Below are 20,622 nucleotides of genomic sequence, written 5' to 3' on the forward strand. Positions count from 1 at the left end.
CAATTCTGCTTTTCTGCACTGTACTACAAAGATGATTTTCAGGAAGCCCAAGCAAAGGAATTAAACAATTTTTGTACACAGTGTCTACTACTAATGTCAAATGTACAGCTCTGCTATGTCACACTAACAGATGGGCACTTCTGCTGCAACTGAAGGTACTCAACAGTTATCACAAAGTATCACTGTTTCCTTTCTAAAAGCTTCCACCGTTACTGAGAGGCTATTTCAGAAATGTCATTACTCACTGCTAAGATCTGGATTTTGGAGATAAAGTGTTATTCCTAGTTCCCAAAAGACCCAATTTCACAAACCAGTTGCAATGGTGGGTACCCTGAAGGTACAGGATCTATTCTGCATAGCTCTAAGGCCAGCAGAGGGAGCAGACACTAATTATATTTTTTCCATACTTTTGGTAGCAATGGTATGAAGATGCCTTTAAAATGCAGAAACAGTTTCTCAATGAATCAAAAAAACACACCAAAATTTCTGGCTAAAAAGGAAGTTTTACTCACTATTTAAATTTTTCAAAGTATCCTATGGAACAAAAAAAAAAAAAAAAGGGAAACAAATAAAAACTGGTACAGAAAGCTATGGGATAGTAGGAAAAAATTTAAAATCCCTGAATCCACTATTTGCATGAATTTCTCTGATTAGAGCAGTGCATTTCCACCAGTACAGTCTAGTGAAAAATTCTGTGTTTTACAGATCTTATCACATCTGCTATACCCTCTCAGAACATCTAATCACAATATGAATATGTCAAAATAGTTGCCATACAAAAGTAAAAAAGGGGGTAAAAAGACATTTTCAAAGTCTTTCCTGAACATATTTCAGTAGAAAACCCTATATGGGCCTGTTAGTGAAGAACAAGTTACATGCAGAGTTTCAGCTTCAGAAAGCTGACAATCTGTGAACAATTTCAAGAGTGGGACTCAAGAAGGAGGTTTAGATAATATTTTCTTCATTGAAAGATAATCAGACCTGCCCAAGAAAAACTTGCTTTCATTTAGAATTATGGTGTTTCTAATTCACATCTCAGTTGTATTGTCATTTAACTTTGCTTCCTTAATATTAATAGCAGAATACAGCCTGACAAATTTTCTAGCTGTTTTTCAAGTGACATTAACATTGGGAAAGGACACAGTCACGTAGGTCCTGCCATTGAGCCACATCATTACCTCAAAATGTCACCAAATGACAGACAGATCCAGTGACACGTAAATAGTGTCCAGACTTCGCACATGAAGCTTTGGGAAGGGCTCTCCCCACGTGGGTGTGCCCTTCCAGCCCGTGCAGTGGATTTTTTAGGTCAGGCACAGTGTGCGCAGAACTGGCCCCACTGTTTAAGTCCTGATGTCCATCTGCCATGGCCGAAAGAGCTTGGACAGTGACAGGGAAGTCCTCAGGACTGTCACAGCACCCAGTACTAACTGGGGCTGACCCTGCTGAGCACCCGAGATCTGATGGGATGGGATGGCAGGGAGGCTTTAACTGTCAGGGGATGGTCCCTACTGAAACTCGAACTCAGATCCTTGGGATTCAGAGTCCAGAGTGCTCTCCTTTACACCACGGGTGTGTATCTCATATGACATTCTCAAGCAAGACACATGACATCACAAGTGCATCAAAGGGCTCCACAGTCAAAGTGGCACTTCCTCGGTGGAAAACAACAAAGACAGCACTCGCTGCTAGCTGGGAGCAGTCCAGAGCTCAGACATACTCTGGGATTTCTCAACTCCAAGCTTTGCAAAGAAAAAAGATTTACCAGCAAATGTACCTATAAACTTTAATTCACAAATGACAGCCCTCAGGTTCTCATACTTGGCATCACACCTGAGTATGGAGGCTTTGGGCTTAAAAACCTTATCTGATTCTGCAACATCTCTTCTAAATCCGGGGTGTTGAGATCTTCCATTCCTCATAAACTTCCTGTAAGGTCCTTAATCAAGTTAAAAATCTGTCTGTATCTTCAAGGGACCTTTAAGCCAATCTACATCTTAAAGCCCACAGTCAATGATTGTGCTCACTGAATAAGCTGGAACTCTGCAGCAGGGGCTGGTAGGAAAGGAGGAAGAAATGTCCCAAGGAACTGATGCAAGTGTTTTAACAATTCCTGATCCACTCAGACATTTGATGGAAGTTCTATAAAACTCTGTGCACAATGAGGCATTGTACAAAACAATTGGAAAGGAGGCACAAAAATGAATAGCTAGAAATTAAAGCAGCTGTTCTCAGACAATGGCTTGCAACTCAGAGGGAGACGTGAACTCTCGGCAAAACTCCATCACACAAATCACTCTGTGTGCCTGAAGTGGGGCCCCTGCAGAAATTCTGTAGTAAAGTACATGTCGTAAAGTTTAGGCCTTTACATTAGAGTTTCACACTTTAGAACTTTAGAACACCTACTCAGCTAAATTCAGTAAGTACTTGGAATTTTTCATACTTCTGATTCATTTTACCACAAAAATTTGGATAAAAATTATCATACTCATTCAAGTCAGCGTTTAAAGTTTCATTCCAAATCTGTACCATGGCAACCACCACATATAAATAGGCATACACAAAATTAAAGGAGTTTCTCTCATAAAATTCACAGCCCCAGGTTTACAAACCAATAAACAGAATGAAATAAAGAAAAGGAACTGCTAATCTCTATATTAAAGGAGCTTTACAAACTCAACTAAAAAGCCCAAAGGACTTTAACTATGGGGTGACTGGTTTTAAAACAGAAAATGAGTGTGAAACTTTTTATTAAAATTATATAGCTTTGAAAATAGCTATATTATATTTGCATTTTCCTATCATCAAACCTTCCCTCCATATTGTTGAGTTCACATGTTACAGTCTTCTTAAAAATAAACAACTCTAAGCAGAACATGTTTTGTAATAACAGAGAACAGGTCTCAATTAAAAAATTTAAAACAAAACAAGGTTTCAGGATTAAATAAGTTTTTCTTCTGGAAATAAGCCCTCTGAAAACCAAAACTATACTTTAGTAGTTTCTGATAACTCTTAAGTGTTGTTAGTTATGACAATAGATTAAAGTAGCAAAAACCAATAAAATCATTAAATCTTTAAAAAATGGAGCAACATCGCTGCTCATAGAACTAGAGGGGCATAGATGATTTAAACATAAATCACAGAAAAAAATTAAATATTTGGCAATTTTTACAAAGATAAAAAATAGATATTTGTCTCCAAAAAGTCAACTTTTTTTTTGTGATAATTCTGTCTTAATTGCTGTTGTTTTCTTTCCAGCTAAGAGAGTTAATAACATTCCTGCATTGGCAACACTCCATTTGAACTTGAGAAAGCAGTAAGATGTTTGTTTTCCTTCTTCTAATCTACAAATACAAATTAAGGCAGAAGGATGAGATCTCTTAATGTCATGATTAATTCAATGAGACTGAATTTTGTTGGACTTTTTGTGCTGTGGTTTCAGATAATTATTTTATCTGAAGTAAATTTCCTCAACCCATCACGTTTACAAGGGTTCAAAAGATGCCACTGTGAAGGGCAGTTGTCACTTGCTCCAGTGAGAGCCCAAAATGGCAGCATGAGATAAAGAGCAACGGGAAAACAAGGACACTGCAGCAGTAGAAGATATCATTGCTTGAATGGTTGATACATGAAGAGGATTGCTGTGATCCAGGTGGATATTTCATAGCTTGATCTAAACTGTCTGTCAAACTTGACACTCATCCTTACAAGTAAAAGGCAAAAAAACAGGACTTGGAAGTTTATGTTCACATCCAAAAAAGCCTTATTGGCTTACACCGAGCTAACAGGGGAGGAGAACAGGTTCTTGTCCAACCATTACTTCTGCAAGTGAGTGATGCTTTCCAAACATCACATTTTAATGCCAGTTTCCTACATTTTAGCTGTTCTCCTTGTTACCAGACATAACCCACAGGTTAGGTTTGGAAATTATGAATCATCTGGTAAGGCCCTTTGTAGATAAAATGAATTGTATGGCAATCACAGCAGCTCGAGTGTGATCCACTGCCAACTAAAAGACAGAGATAAATTTCAGAGGGAACACACTAAAAACCATAGTTCTAAAAGGAGTTTATATAATGAAAGCACAAGAATGAGTATTAATGATGTCTTAGCATCTCCTTCTGAAAATATACTGCATTCCCATCCACGGGAATAAAAATATTGCAGGATAAAATCTCACAGCAAATGCAGGCAGACATCTGGTGCCTGGAAATCTTGTGATCCTCCATCCCTCGAATTATTAGTAGAATACCTGGCAAAATTTCACAGCCAGGAAATGATGGTTAGAGACTGGGCTCTGCCAAAGTCATTTGCAGTTCAAGCATTCATTTGCCAGCTAATCTAGGTAACAGCTTGTAGCAACAGCTGAAAACTGTGTAGGGCTCCTGCCAGCAGTTTGTGCTCTTGCTGTAGAGGGTTGTTTCCAAAAAGGCAGGTTTAGCCAAGCAACAAGACAGTCACTCACCAGTGTAGCATCAATTAAGCTCAAGATTCAGATTAGTTTTCTGGACCTTTTCTTGTTCTACTGCTAGTCAATACCCTCTCTTCCACCCAGATAAATCTTCATGGAATTGATCTACAGTTAAAAATGGGACAAAACCAAGATAGTTCAGGTTGGCGGTCACAGTAACAGAGGGCAAACATGGGAACCATCTCTCTGTTTTTCCTTTCCTTACAAAATGACAGCTTCCTGTCCAGCTTTCTCTGCACCATCTGCAGAGCCTTCCTGCAGAATCTTACTTCACCTAAGACTCCTCCTCTAAAGCACTTAGAGGTAACTTATTTTCTGTGTATGAAAGATAAAACCTTTCGCTCCCCTTGCCTACTACATGATTATTTTCTAAAAGTAGCAACTTCATTAATTTTTGCTTTCTCTAAAATTTAACAAACCAAAAGAAATTAGCTTCAAGATCAAAACTGCATTACTTATGCTGAAAAATACAAAGTACTTTTAATTACCATGCTCTTCCCCACTGTCTTAAAACACTGCCACTAACTTTGGAAGAAACACTCCCAGCACTAGTAGAAGCTTTTGCCCTCATATAGTTCACTAATCCTTTGAGAAAGGTTGCTTGAGGTTTTTTTCCTTTTTTTTATAGTGTAGTCCCCCATCAGCTAAGAAGGAGAAGAGACTATCAGCTTACCTAATAACCCAGCCTTAGTAATTTTCAGCTTTCCCCAGCACAAACATCCACTGCTATGTGTACAGACTAGAAGTACTCCTTGGGAACAGCCTTGCTGAGAAGGACTTGGAGGTTCTCGTGGATGAAAAGCTGGACGTGGGCCAGCAATGTGCACTCACAGCCCAGAGAACCACCTGTATCCCGAGCTGCATCAACAGCAGTGTGGCCGTCAGGCTGAGAGAGGTGACTTTGTCCTCCTCCTCTGCTCCTGTAGGACCCCAGCTGGAGTGCTGCATCCAGCTCTGGGGTCCCAACACAAGGCAGACGTGGATTTGCTGCAGTGAGCCCAGAGATGCTCAGAGGGCTGGAGCAGCAATCCTACAAGGACAGACTGAGAGAGCTGGGGTTGTTCAGCCTGCAGAAGAGATGGCTATGGAGAGATGTTTTTGTAGCCTTTCAGTACCTGAAGTGGGCTTATAAAAAAGATGGAGAGGGACTTTTTACATGAGCAGATTGTGATATGACAAAGAGGAATGGTTTAAAACTAAAAGGGGAGAGATTTAGATTAGATATTAGGAAGAAATTCTTTACTGTGAGGGTGGTGAGACACTGGAATGGGTTGCCTGGAGAAGCTGTGGATTCCCCATTCCTGAAGTATGTAAGGCCAAGTTGGATGGGGCTCTGAGCAACCTGGTCTAATGGAAGATACATTTCCCATAGCAGGGAGGTTGGAACTAAATGATCTTTAAGGTTCCTTCCAACTCAAACTATTCTATGATTCTATGCTAACAAGACAGCCTGCTCTGAAAGCAAATAAAAGCTAATGAGTCATAACCACTTTGACTCTAGAGAATTAAATAGTGCAGGGACATTTTCCATGTCTAGATGAACTGAATAGGGGTTTTTTGTTTGCTCAAGAAACCTAGATTTCAAATAAATGGTCTCTCTAAATGCTCTTTTTAGTCCACACATTGAGAACAGAAACCTTAATATAGATAATTTTTTTTTTGTTTTGACAGCAAGTGGAGTTGGTCCTTGGAACATCTGAAAACAAAGACATTTTCTTTTAGCTGTGAAAGGAAAAAAAAATATTTGATATCACACTCTTTGATATAAAGCTTTGGTGACAGAAAATCTGTATGACTGAGTACCTGCACAAAGGCGACAGCAGTTAAGAGCACCTTTGAACAGGACAAGAGTGGCAAGCAGGGAAGCAAAAAAAAAGAGTGCATTTTGGCTCTGTATGACGTGTTCTCTATAGAAAACAGAACTTTCTGTAATGAAGTCCTTTAAAAGTAGAGAAACCATGACAAAACAGACCACAGACAGAGAAGAGTGGCCATTTACATGATGCCAGCAGGAGCTGAGAGAAGCTGCCACAATGGCCAGTGAGAACCTGCACAGGTGGAGGAGGGACCCCAGTGAGGTGTCATAGAATCAGTTGGGTTGGAAGAGACCTCCAAGATCATCAAGTCCAACCCTTAATCCAACCTCACTTTGATTTCTAGATCATGGCACTCAGTGCCACGTCCAGTCTCACCTTAAAAACCTCCAGGATCAGAGAATCCACCACCTCCCTGGGCAGGCCATTCCAGTGCCTGAGCAGTCTCTCTGTAAAGAACTTCTTCCTGATATCCAACCTAAACCTCCCCTGGCAGAGCTTAAGCCCATGCCCTCTTGTCCTACTGTTGGTTGCCTGAGAGAAGAGACCAATCCCCACGTGGCTACAACATCCTTTCAGGTAGTTGTAGAGAGTGATAGAGGGCACTGTCAGACCTGTGGAATGGGGGAATGAGGGAGCAGGAGCTCACCTGTTCCACTGATAGGAAAACTGGGGTATGGACAAAGAAAAGCAAGGATCACATTGTGGTTTCCTTCTAGCTGTGGAAAATACCTTAGAAATAACCCAACAGGTACTAAGGTAGACACGTGCATACCTACAGCCTGTGATCAACATCTCTTTTCAGGGTCTGCTCCAGAACTGCTTTGCATGGGAAACAGTTCTGTGACCCCCACTGAAGGCTGAAGAAAGCAGGGGAGGAAACATAAGATTATGTAGCTACCATTATGCAGGCACAACCAAAATGAGCCAAGTGTTGTAACAGCCTGAAGGGCTTCCCACTCTGCTCTCTCATCAAGTAGTGAAGTGCAGAACATTTAGCAATCTGGAATTAGAAAGCTTTTTTTCACTTGTTTTATGTTGAGGAAAGACACTAAACAGAAAACTGCAGTCAGGGCAGCTTCAGGAGTGGTATTTTGTGTGTGTTTGTTGTTGTTGTTTTTCAATTAAAAGAGCACCAAAAAAGCTGATGACTCAGAGTTTCCTCCAATCGAGTCAGTAATCTACTCTCAAGCTGATCTTCCCAGTTGTTATTCTATCATTAATAATAATAATGCATTTTATTTCCTGGACAACACACTTCAAACCTTATGTTTTTTGCCATTTGTTTCTGCCAAAAATCTTAGTTTAGTGATATTATTTTGCCCCCTCTATTCCTTGTTTCCCAATGAAATATTTTTATTTCTACCCTAAACCAGTAGTTTAACAGTACAAACAGATTTCTACTTCTTGCCCTTTGAAAGAATGAGACACAGGGACATATTCCAAGTGAGGAAAGGGAAAAAAGGAAAATTTAATAGAACTGAAAAAGGAGCCTGGAGGTCAATGAAAGTCTCCACAGAAATTTAGGAATACAATCTGTTGCATGTTTACTGTTTTTTAAATTTTATTAATAGCACGTTTAGCTTACACTATCTCCTTAAATATGTTTTTCAAAATCCCAATTTATCTGAGGGCCTGAAAAACTCCTCTCACTTTTCAAAATTTGGATGCCATTAGCATAAAAGCTTCCTTACAAAAAAAGAGGAAAAGAGTTAAATTAGAGATAAGGTCCACATTTAAGCAGATTATAAAAACCTGCTTTGAAATCAATATCATTTTAGCACAGCTCAACCAGATTCCAAAACTACCAGAGAGGAGAAAAATCCAAAAGTCACTGTAGGTTAAAGTACTTTGGCTTCCTAAGAACAGGGCAGCACCATCAATGGATATATAGTTGACAGACACCAGAGCAAACCTAAAAATAATGTCTTGTAGCTAAAAATAAGTCTTAAGGAAAGGCTTCACCATTTCACTTTTTCCTCTAAAGGGAAGCATTTGAACTTGAGCACAAAGCTGAGTTCCTCTGAAGACAAAATGATGGTTACAGACTTAAATATTTCACCAAACTTCAGCCTAAGATCATACCTTATCAGAAAGTACTAGCTAACTTACTGCATTTTAGTATTACCCATCTTCTATCAGAAACACAAAGGGCTCTCAGGCAAGCACTGCCACTCAACCACAGCATGTTTTCCAGCAGAGAGGGCCAACCACACCGCGGGAGGAGGAGCAGGAGCGTGTCCAGCAGCCCAGGGAAGCACTTCTGCCTCTGCACAGCAGCTGTGAGCCCCAAGCTGGAGCAGAACACCACAGTGGATGGGTCTGGAGCACATGGCACACAGGCAGATCCTCAGTCAACTGGAATTGCTCCACTTTGAAAGAGAAAGGAAAGGGAAAAGGCTCTGCTGTCTACAGATATCCGGTGGAGGGGCAAAGAGACAACAGACCCAGGCTCCTCGGAGGTGTACAAAGATAGGACAAAAGGCAGCAGAAAAGCTGAAATACAGAAAATTTGGGCCAGATGTGAAGTCTGTTTCCTTTGTATCACAGAATTGGCCAAACACAGAGAGATGTGCAAACCGGACATGGCAAAAACTTTACTGAAAAAGTTCCTCAGCAAACTGCTCTAATTTATTCTACTTTGATTAGGGATGGGATTAGACAACCTTCAGAGGTCACCCACAAGATTCTTACATGAAACATATATCATTCTGAGACCTGTAATGGTACAGGTTAGTACAAGTACTAATGAAAAAGTTAACTTTGGTACTTCACAGTACATAAAAAAACCCAATGAAAACCCAATCTGAATATTTGGAATTAACAGACTATCACAACACTGCATAACAGTGCATTTCATTCTATGTCTATTAAAATCTCATTGACTTTCCAATATGTACTAATAGTACTACTTTCACAGTTATCTTAACAGTGACTGAAAAGCATCCTTACATACAGATCCTGTAAAATTCAGCCATCTCCATACTGGCAACAGGTGATCCCCCCCACTTTGCAATCTCAGTACAAAGATTCATTAATCAAGAACCTGTCAGTCACACTTGACTGGCAGCTTTTACCCTGGATTTATAACCCCTGCAGAGAATACAAATCAATATTGAAAACAGCAAGTGGAGAATACAAAACTGACAACTTCCATAACTGTTATGAAATATGACAAAGCAATAATATAGAGAATATTGCATACTTTTGATATACAAAGGGAGCTTATGATATAGATGGGGAGAGACATTTTTTCAGGGTATGGAGGTTATGGTTTTAAACTAAAAGACGAGAGATTAGACTGAATACAAGAAATAAATTCTATACTATTAGGGTGGTGAGGTGCTGGAACAGGCTGCCCAGAGAAGCTGTGAATAACCCATCCCTGGAAGTGTTCAAGGCCAGGCTGGATGGGGGTTTGAATAACCTGGTCTAGTAGAAGGTGTGTCTGCCTATAGCAGGGGGTCTGGAACTTGACAATCTCTAAAGGTCCTTTCCAACCCAAACCATTCAATGACTGTCAAATGTTCTGGTCCCCTTTGCCTTCTCACCCTCATCTCAAACAGAGGAATATCGTAGAAATGGAGAAAGGCTGAGAGGTGAAGACACCAGCAGACAAGCACAGAAGGTGCAGAGTGGAGGTAAGAATGACTTGCCTCTCTACAGCACACAGAAAAAAAGGCAGGTATAAAATTAGGTCCTCAACAAAGCAATGAGACCCCTTTTGTTGAGTTCACACTCTCAGGCTGACTTTGGGCAACCAGACAAATAGAAGAAGTTTTCCATGTTGGACAGCACTAGGGTAACATGATGTTTTTCATAGAAACACTGATAGATAAGGAAAAAGCAAAATATACCTACAGTCATAAACTGATTTCTGCAAGTATTTTGACAGAGATACCTACCAGCCTACAAATGCATGCAGGAATCATAGTTCATCAATTAACATTTATCTAAAGGGAATGGTGACTGTTTAAGATCAAATATAGTAAAAATTGCAGAGTAACACTAACCTTCTAACTTGGTCTCTGCATATGGCACACTAAACTACAAACAAGCTATAAAAAGAGTTTGGCCATTGCATGATAACCTGGAGATTAATTCCAGCACAAAGGAAAGTCGTTTCCTTAAGGAGAGAAAATACTATGAAATCCTCCTGTCCCTGGAGGAGTGTCAGCATGGACTGGGGTAAGGGGAGGATATACATAACGCTCTTGCTCTATTATTTTTCAGTTTAACAATATGCCTGTACACTAAGCTCCACAATGTATTTTAACACAGAGGAACACTCATTTGTGAAGAGAATGAATTCCCCTGAGCAATACACAGTTTAGGAGGCAGTATGACCATGTACATCTCAGCAAGGAAGGCAGTGCAGTAGGCAGAGATCACCAGGCCAAAGGCATTTGAAGCCAAGGTCCCTGGGTGTACATGACATGTCATTTGTAGGTTTTCTGTCTGAGCAGATTTAACCCAGCACCCCAGGCAGAACATTGCCATGCACAGGCTGTTTGAAGCTGCCCTGAGACTTTCATTGATTTAAACCTTCACATCTCCAAAAGAGTTGGAGCATACTGAATGCATCCCTGGAGCACACCTCTGGTTTAACTTCCCCTGAAGAAAGTTACTCCACAGGCACTAACACCACTCTGTGATCCGATCAAACAGTATGTGGGGATGACAACTGGAGATAAGAAGAGATTCACTGCAGTGCTGTGGTGCTGTTCAGAGCCAAAATGCTAATGCAGAGGCAGCCAATACATCTTCTACTGACAGCAGCTGCAATGATTCTGTACAAACCACACCAGGAAAAAAGCAATTATAAGCTGCTTCTATGAATTATTACGTTTTAATTAAACTTAATTTAGAAGAAATATAGGACAAAATTCATTCAGTATTTTGTAATGCTAGAACAATGTATTCAATTGTGCAGCAGCTCCCTGAGGGGGCTGAGTTTTATTCTTTGTCCTGTCTATTTTTAATTGACTACTTATTAGTAGTTTTGCAAGTTCCACCTAAAACCTGAGAGTCACCTCAGGTCCTGTACCATTACTGTTGATAACATTTAACAAGAAACAGATGATAATTTTTTTCTGCAGAATATTTCTTTGTCCCAACAGAATTTTCAGGTCCTATTCCCTGTACTAGGGCTGTACATATTTTTAAACAAACTTAGTAAATAGTGATAGAAAACATGGGGGTTGGGGGAGCAACAAGGAAAGATAGAGGTGAGTTCAGAGAGCTGTTTATGTTCTATGCCCCCTTCTTTCATCCTGGATTTTCAGAGCCAACTAACATCTAACTAGGGAAAAATAGTTTATCCTTTTAGGATAGATTCCTCAGAAGAGGACTGAGTAAGTTGGCTTTTACTTCTTAAAATCAGTTTAAAGAAGTGCTTAGCATGTTGCTACTGGAAGTTATTGGAAACTAAAATGATGTGTTCAATTGTCAAAAACCCAAACAAATCTTTTCCACTGGGAACATATTTACATACATATTATTGTTTCAAAGCCAACAGTAATATGAACACCAAAGAGATTAACATATCAGTGTTACCACAATGTGTATCCATAGTCCCAGTTCAGAGAAGACCACAATTTAGTGCATTTTAAATTTAATAGCTTCAGAAACAAGCCTTCACATCAAATACAGATTGTTTCACATTCTCAGTGACGACACTGGCTTTTCTTCAGTCTGACCCGCACCCACCTTCTGGCCGTTTAAAGGAGAAGCTCAGGGCAGGTGTCCCATCCTCACAGTCTCCTGCAGCATCCCAGCTCACCTCCTCCTCTCCCAGCTGCACCTTGCAAGACGCCACAGTCATTTTGCAGCCCCTGATGAGGTCTCAGCTCCTGTGCATTTCCTGCTTCCCTTACCAGCTCGTGCTTAGCAACACCACAGGAAATGGGATTCTGTATTGGCTTTAGATTAAGGTGACCTCAATTGACAGCAACTGACTGAAGATGACATTCTTTTCAGATTTTCAATATTGCAAACCATCCTTTGCAGTATTAAGAAAACCCACTACACTGAGCAAGACTGAATTGGGACAAAAGGCAGAAACCCGTGGTTGTGAGTTTACCTGCAATGTACTGAAAGAAAAAAACTCAACAAACTTCTCAAGAGGTAGTTTTGAAAAAAACAATTCTGAGCCCCAAAACCCAACTGATTCTTCCATACTGACTCCAAGTACATCAGGGCACTTACAGCTGGCACTTACAGGTGTGCCGCAGACCTTTGAAGAGGATGTGGCAGCATCAACCAGAGCTTGGGTCACTCTGTGTATCAGGAGCAGCAGCCGGCTGACAAGGTGACCCAGATGACAATGGATCACCCTGTGACTGAACAGAGCATTTTGCAGGAACACAATACCCTACATTCTACATCTTCAAAATAACATGTGAAAATGGAAGTGGTCCAATATCATGATTAAAGAAAAGCACCCAAGTTTCCTGTGAGAAATACTGGGCCTAGACTATAAGTCACCACCCACAATGGGCAGTGGGAGACGCAGGAAAGATGTGGGATCCAGTAACATTTTCATCAGCAAGAAACACCTAAAATACATAAAAACAACAATAGCCTCTACAAATGGAGATGAGGAGGCAGCAGCTTGTGGGAGAGGAATGGATCCAGAGGCATAATCCCACACACATACCAGCAAAGGAGATCAGCACATGCTCCCTTACTGGAAAAGGACACAGGAGGGTAGATCTGGCACTTGCACTTGGAAGCTTTGCAGCTGAGTCAGGCAACTGCTCTTTCCTCTGTGCTCTCTACAGATGGCCTGCAGTGACAGTGCCATCCTCTGCCACTGCCACGCCAAGTGTTTGCCTCAAAACCACCCAACAACCCTCTGCCATATGGCTCACTCACATCTGCTCAAATTGTCCACCAGTATCCATCACAGCTAAAGAGAAAGAGTATTTTAAGGGTGCAGTGAGAGCCCCAAAGAGGTGATACATGATGCTATTTATATGAGAAGAAAGGCCGAGTAATTTTTTCACATTGGTTCTTCCAGATAATTCACTCTATAAACTACCCTGTGAGCATACAGGTAGAAGAAATTAATGTCATTCCACTGCACTACAATAAAAGAATTCAGATTTTAAACAAGTGACCATTCCCACTAGAGGACAGCAACACAATTCTGTGACTGAGAAGAGCAGTATTTCACTTCACCATTCATGTCTGATAGATGGTCTTGCAATGACATTGATTTAAAACAGGAGGGCTTTCTGTTCTCAGTGGACAATGATCACAAGTGTCACCGACGTGATACGCTTCTTCCCAGCCCTCAGGTAGAGAGAAGCTCTTCCAAGTGGCTGATATGACATAACAATACCAAAAACATAGTTCTATTGAGAAAAGAGACATCAACATTCAAGTAACCATTTCAGACTGCCAGTGTGCTCTTTTGCACAAGGTGACACTCAGCCATCCTGACTTGTCAGCCCATGAAGCTCTACTAATACATTGCTGTAGGAGAAAAATCCCCCAACTCAGCATTTGTTACTCAATTTCATTACATAAGCCAGGTCTCAACACCCTTCCCTAATACCACACTCTACTTACACTTTCCTTCTCCCAAAGGCCAGGTATTTGCTTTAAAATCTCCAAATTCATCAATTACTCTAACTCCCTGTGACATTATACTACAAGGTCCTACTGGAAGGATTGAATGGATTGTAGACTTTCCACTAATGCACTGTATAACTTGAACAGGAACAGTCTTTACACTAAAAACAATGTAACTTATTCCAACCTCAAGCACTGTGATACAGATCTAACATCTGTGTCTCCAACACCTTGCCTTACTTAACAAGGATGAAAAGAAATATTTAAGAAAGTAATGAAGATATTCATCTGTCACTAAAACAGTGAATTTTGGCTGTTCACATTTGGTATATGCTGGAAGGCAAATCTCAAAGACACGTAGATAGTAATGAGCAGACAACCAAACCAAATTACAGCATGACAGCAGCTTTTCAATCAGTAAGAAGGGAACAAATGTTCATTTCTTTGTTGCTTACTCCTGCTTTCTCAAAGAACACCACCATGGTACCAGCAGTCTGGCATAAAAGAAAAAAGTGAATAAATGCAACATGTTTCAGAATGAACTATACAAATATTTCAGTTGCTTCTTGAAATGCACTTCACATTTTATATACAAAAGAGGAGAAAAAAATCCATATACTGTATTTTAAAAGCATTTTTCATTCAGTTAAGTTTCAAGAATTGAAGAAAAAGTACATTTTACCTGTAAATGTATACAAATATGTACTCAGAATTAACATTTCAGTCACCTCTTCCAGGTATACCAAAGAAGAGCATCTGTTGGCCTTGCTTGCCCCAGAAGTAAGAAATCTTTCTGGACATGGATAGCCCAAAAAAAAGGTTTGAAGCGAAAGGTTAATTAAAAAACTTATGAGGATGAAAGAAAAGCATTGTAATTGAAACCAAACTTTTAATAAATGAGAAAGCACTTCCTTTCTTCCTTCTTTTTTTCATAGTCTGGTTGTTTACAGCTGATTATTGAGATTCTCAGCGGCTCCTACAAGCCCAAGTTTTTCATTCCATTATGGCAACACTGTCCCAGCATGTGCAAAGTGCCCACACTCATCCTTTGGGAAGTGCATCAACTCAGTGTGAGATCCTGCTAAGATGGCCCTCCACATCACTCATTCACAGAGGGAAACTGTTTTACTTAAAATGTTACCTAATAGTATAACACTGTCACAGAAAGCATCAAACAATCAGCCTAAATGCAGAGATGATCACTATTCCTGCTAACATACAGGCAAAGTTTAGGACATTGTTCCCAGTGACTAATGCACAAAACCCCCTCTCACTTTGGATGTGACATCCTTAGTGAACAAGCTATAAAAGAAAATAAAATTCACTTAAGGTAGGCTAACGTGACAAATACAGAGCAAAAGAATGGGCAAAATTTCAAGTTCCGATTTCCCTGAAGTACAGCAAAACCTGCAGTTGCAAGCAGCAGGGCTCAGTTCAATTTTTCCTAAGCATGCCTTGCAGATACCAATTCATTAGTCATTGTTACTGAAACAGTAGAAGAAACAAGCAGGACCTATCCTGATAAAGTATTACAAAGATTAAAGAAATCAAAAGCCAATGGTAGATCTCAAGAAGTAATAAAAACAGGTTAAAGGAATGAAGAAAATATAACCCAACTCAAAGCGATAAGGTAACAAGCATTTCCCAGAGCTCATCGTTCAGGAGGTCTGTACTTCAAACATGCATCAGGGATTAATTTGTGACTCATGTTTTGACTAGAAAGCCTTTTACAGAAATTATGTTTCACCTTGAAAACAGTCAAGATGTAAGGCATGTGGACTGTCTGTCTACATCTGTCTTTGGGGATGCATTGACCTAGTTAGATATCTAATGCAATTTTTGGTGACTGCTTCTTAAGTTTTTTTCTTTGTCTTGTTTAGTATTAATTTTTAAAGAGACTGCAAGGGTGTTACAGTGTCTGTGCATGGCAGCTCAACTCACACAGAGGAGAGCACAGGAACAGGCTCCACTGACGGTGCTGGGTTTCAAAACCAGCACTTGAGGAAAGCATTTGAGCACCCTAAGCCTGTGAGAGAACACGAGTCAAGCACAAGGCCTCAAATACAACAGTAACACCACCTGAGGCAGATTCTGTGACAGCCCCTATCCCACACCATCTGCTTATTTGAGACCTGTGTGAGACCTACAAGCCACAGAGAAATCTTCCCCTCAGGCATCTCCAGTCGGACCACAACAGGGTGACAACTGGCTGTTGGTTCACCAGCACAGAGATTGCCCAAACCAGCCTCCAAACAAGGATGTACAAGAGAATGTCACCCCAAATGAAGTGGGATTCTATTCGAGGAAGGTGCTTAAGCCATGGAATAACAGCCTGAACACTGCCTTAGTTTAGCAGTACCCACTTGGGTCCATCTGACAGAAGTGTCAGCACTAAACCGGTTTTGCCAACATCCATCCAGGCTTGGAGCTTCTCCCCACGCTGCCACACCCACTGCCCTCCACTCACAGTGCATGCTCATGGATTTTAACTTAAAAGGTTGGGAATGGTCTGGTATTGCCAGTGGTAGTTGTGGGAATCCCATCACAAGCCTCAGGCCACCCTTGGAAATTTCCTTTGGTGCAAAGCCCTTGTCTGCTCCCTGTCTGTACAGTGGGATTAGTAGGGTTTCATTGTGTTACAGATGTAGAAAACAGAGTCACTCAGAAATCCAAAGATGCATATTCTTTATTCAGAGGCATTTCCTAACTGTATTGCAAAACAACAAATACTTCTCCTGAAGAAGACTGAAGAACTTGGCCAACAGGAGGCAAATCTTACAAAAAAATTAGTTCAAAAAACCCAAATTTGTTGATGTAAACTTTTGGAAAATTTAGCTATTGCCTATAAAAACCCCTAAAAAGTCTAATGCATAAGAACACCTGAAAAGAGAAAAAATTCTCAGATTAAAAAAAAAGTTACAGAATTAAACATTTATGTTCCACACTGTAGTTAAGCTATAGTAAAGCTTAAGTATGCATAATGTGTACACTAAAAGTGTCCATGTAAACAGAAAGTGTCATGGATAATAAATCCAAAATCCTCAGAAACTGGAAGGTTCTCGGGTGTATATACCTTCCATGATACTTTGGTAAAATAGCACACATGCTCAAGTTCTTCTACTCTTTCCTAGACACTTGCTGCTGATTATTGCTCAATCAAGACCCTACTAATGGGACTACACAAGCAAACACATAAGCAGAATTACAGGCAATTTAATTACTTAATTTCCATAAAAATGTGAATGCTTCTCCATGCTCCTGCATGTCCTTCTACCATTACCTCTGAATGCTCTTTTGATGCGACCAACACATGCATTTTGTTAATTAAAAAAACCCAAATGTGCAACTATCTGCCTGCAGTCACTTGAGTCGCCACATCATCTGTAGTAAATGAGACAAGAACAGTCATCCAGCAGCACATTCATTACCACAGAAGACGCCATGTAACAGTGAATAGTAAATGGTGAAGCACATTTCATAGGTGACTCCTACAGCATGTGAACGATATTGTGTTTCAGAAAAGTGCCACAGTCAAAGCACTTGATACCTTGAGTCTATTCTCAGTTCTACCAGAAATTGAATCACGTCACCACGACTATTTTTTCTGTACAATTACAAGCTGATCTCTCATTAATGAAGCCATGTAAGGACCACTAACTATAGGCTATCCAGCACCCAGTAGAAGAGTTATAAGAGGAACTAGAGCCTTTATTTCCAGCCCATTTTGTACACACCACCTGTCCAGAACACTTCAAATGGAGAACAGTAGGAGAAAGTGGTTTGCTTGAGCTATTAAGGAGTTTGGTTCCATGCTGTGCTTCCCAACAGTTCACCAACACAGTGCAATTTTTAGAATTTAGCAAGAAATGCTTTTTTTAAAAAGAGAAGAAAGGGGAAAATTATCTTGTTTTCAGGCTTACCACTAGCCCACAATTACAGGCTACTTCACTGAACACAAAAAGTTTGCTGATCTATTATCGCAGCAGTGGTTCAGTTCAGTTGTTCTGCCACATTTTTACCAAGAAATATAACATAGGAAAAATATACATAGTCCTTACAGGCTACACCCAACATTCTCTGCTCTGACCACACAGATAAATGAACCACTGAAAAAAACCCACACAAACACTCCCTAAAGACAAACAGGAGTCTGTACTTTATGTAATTAAACCTTTTAAGTAAATCACAAATATTTTTCTCCCAATTAAACAAATACATTTAAAACCTTTTTGGACTAATTTAAATGTTAATCCAAGTTTATTCTATGGTTTAAGTTTAGGTATAATGTTTTACTACAACTCAGGTCCTAAAGGCAACTTCTGTTATAAAAACAGTTTATATCATTCAAGGATTATATTCTCAATGGAACTCAAATTGTAGGTGATATTTTTCACTTTGCAGCTACTTCAACTATTATAAGGTGCTACAAGAAATCCTGAAAAACCTACAGTGCTTATCACCATGGCAACACAATGTTATACTTCTGAGTATAGTATCATACAGGATTTACACAAAATTGATGAATAGTTATCAATCTTTATGTCTTACACTTATAACTCACCATTTTTTTAATATAACATTGTCTCAATATCATTACTATAAAATATAAGCAAAAATGGGTTCTAATATTGATTTCAGCATAAAACAATATTCAAATTTGCAAAACATTATGAACATAGAGTAGAAAATTGCTCACCAAATAAAATTAATACATTTAAGACGAATCAGAGGAAGAAAAAAGGATTTGCTTGACATTATCCAAGTCATGATAAAAGAAATCTGCTTTGAAACTGTTGACCTAAAATTGAACATTGCTCTTCAGGCTAACTAGGTTCCAAAATACAGGTAGGAAAAGGTATATAACAGGTTTCACAGGTTCATTTTCCTGTACTGAAGTTAGGGAAGAAAAGAACAGAAGTTTATCAGCAGGGCAAAAGAGTGTAAGCTTATTAAATATACATTTTGAAACAACTCTCAGTTGAATTGAAAATCAGATTCAGCTGATAGGAACAAAAGATTATAAACTCAAAGCATATTTGAGGACCTTATTTAAAAATATTTTTCTGATGCAGCATCTCTTAACATACCCATTAAAACTGCAGTCTAATAAAATGCATCTACATCCAGCAAAGGCCTATGACTTCCTTTCAGAATCCATGTTTTTAATGGATATGCCTGCACCTGAGCAGAGAATCCCTTGGCCTCCATCAGTTACATTTGGGAAGGGTTGTCAAAGACAGCGCTGTACAGACCAGATGATATTTTGTATTTTGAGCCAGGCTCACACAGCACAACAGACAACTGGCTGCAGATGGCAGGGAATGTCTCTCGGATGAGAACAGAACAATAAACTGAGTGATAACTTCTCAAATTTGCAAAATACAAACAATGTGCCTCAAAATAACTAAGTAACAAAACCCCCAGAAATTCTACTTCCTCTCTAATGCTGCTGTGTTACACTACAGTTGCATTCAAACACAGAGTAAATGAAGCTAGATTTAAAAATCATGTTTATTTCAAGGATTTACATCTAATACTACATGTCAAGAAATATTTAAAATAAAAATATTTTCATTATGCAGCCTTGGAGTACGTATTTGACTTCTACACTTACAGAATTATTCATCAACCATAATTTGGTACATTTATTGACAGATTTATATCGTACAAAACTGTCCATTTTTCCCTGATAAAACATTTAACACCAACAGCTTCTCTGGCTCCTGCAGCTCAGATATCCAAGCCCTTTCCTCAGGTCTCTATTCCTCCTGCTGGATGGGAGCTGGGGCACTCAAACCCCCATCCCAGTACCACAAACAGCAGCCAGCTGGCACAAGGTGTGTGTCTTTTCAAGGTATTTCATCTGTCATCTTTGACACTGAGTAGTTAACACCAATTATATGAATTACCAAGGACAGTGAAGTGAGCACTCACTGTGGTAAGGGAAATGAGCACATATCTCTGCAATTTAGGTTGATATATTCACATTAAGTATTCTCAGGCTATAACCTTAAGAAAATCTTGGCTGTTGCAAAAGATTTCATGAAACCTGACATTAACATCAACTGAAAGATCCAGTTTCCATCTTGGACTAGTAGCACACGTTCCCATCCTGCTAAATGAACACAAACAATTTGCATTCCTGTCAAGTTCTGTCTCTGTCAAGGTATAGCAAAAAATCAAACTGTATGAGTGACCAAATAAATACCACATGGTTTTCAGATATGCACACACTATGCTTAAATAAGAATAAATTTTGGCTGCAAGACATGATCTCATATATGAATGAGTCTGCCCATACTCCCCTTCTTTAAAAAATCAAAATCCCACACATAAACCTGAGTCCTCTGTAGTCTATCCTGCTTATTTGGGGAAGATTTGGAGATCAAAAAATTAAACAACTTAAATAACATAAATGTGAGATACAGGAGCAGGATGATTCAGGGACAGGTGATATTTGGATACTCCATAATGTATCATTCTTCTCAGAGTGTGCTTCTGTGGGATGTGAAGGTCTGAGCAATCCAATCTAGAGTGAAACAGTGTCTCAGACCTCTTTCATTGTTATCCTGCACTTTAATTAGAGTAGGATAAACAATTCTGATTATGTTCCACCCTATTTATTTGCAACCTGTTAACCTCTACCCACCCAACCAATCTGCTGCTCTTCTGTACATGCTGTTTTAATCTATCATCTGTTACAAGACTCTCATGCCTTGTCTCTGGAGTGCTACTAAAAACAATCATCAAATATTAAAA

The 20,622-nt window shown here is 39.6% G+C and overlaps 1 protein-coding gene across 1 annotated transcript in view; it reads right to left on the reverse strand.

Moving 5' to 3' along the window:
* Positions 1 to 20,622, reverse strand: part of SLC2A13 (solute carrier family 2 member 13) — a 165,166-nt gene that overhangs the window by 87,405 nt on the left and 57,139 nt on the right. The window lies entirely within an intron of this gene.

The sequence above is a fragment of the Pithys albifrons genome, chromosome 3 (assembly GCF_047495875.1).
Source record: "Pithys albifrons albifrons isolate INPA30051 chromosome 3, PitAlb_v1, whole genome shotgun sequence".
NCBI lineage: Eukaryota > Metazoa > Chordata > Aves > Passeriformes > Thamnophilidae > Pithys > Pithys albifrons.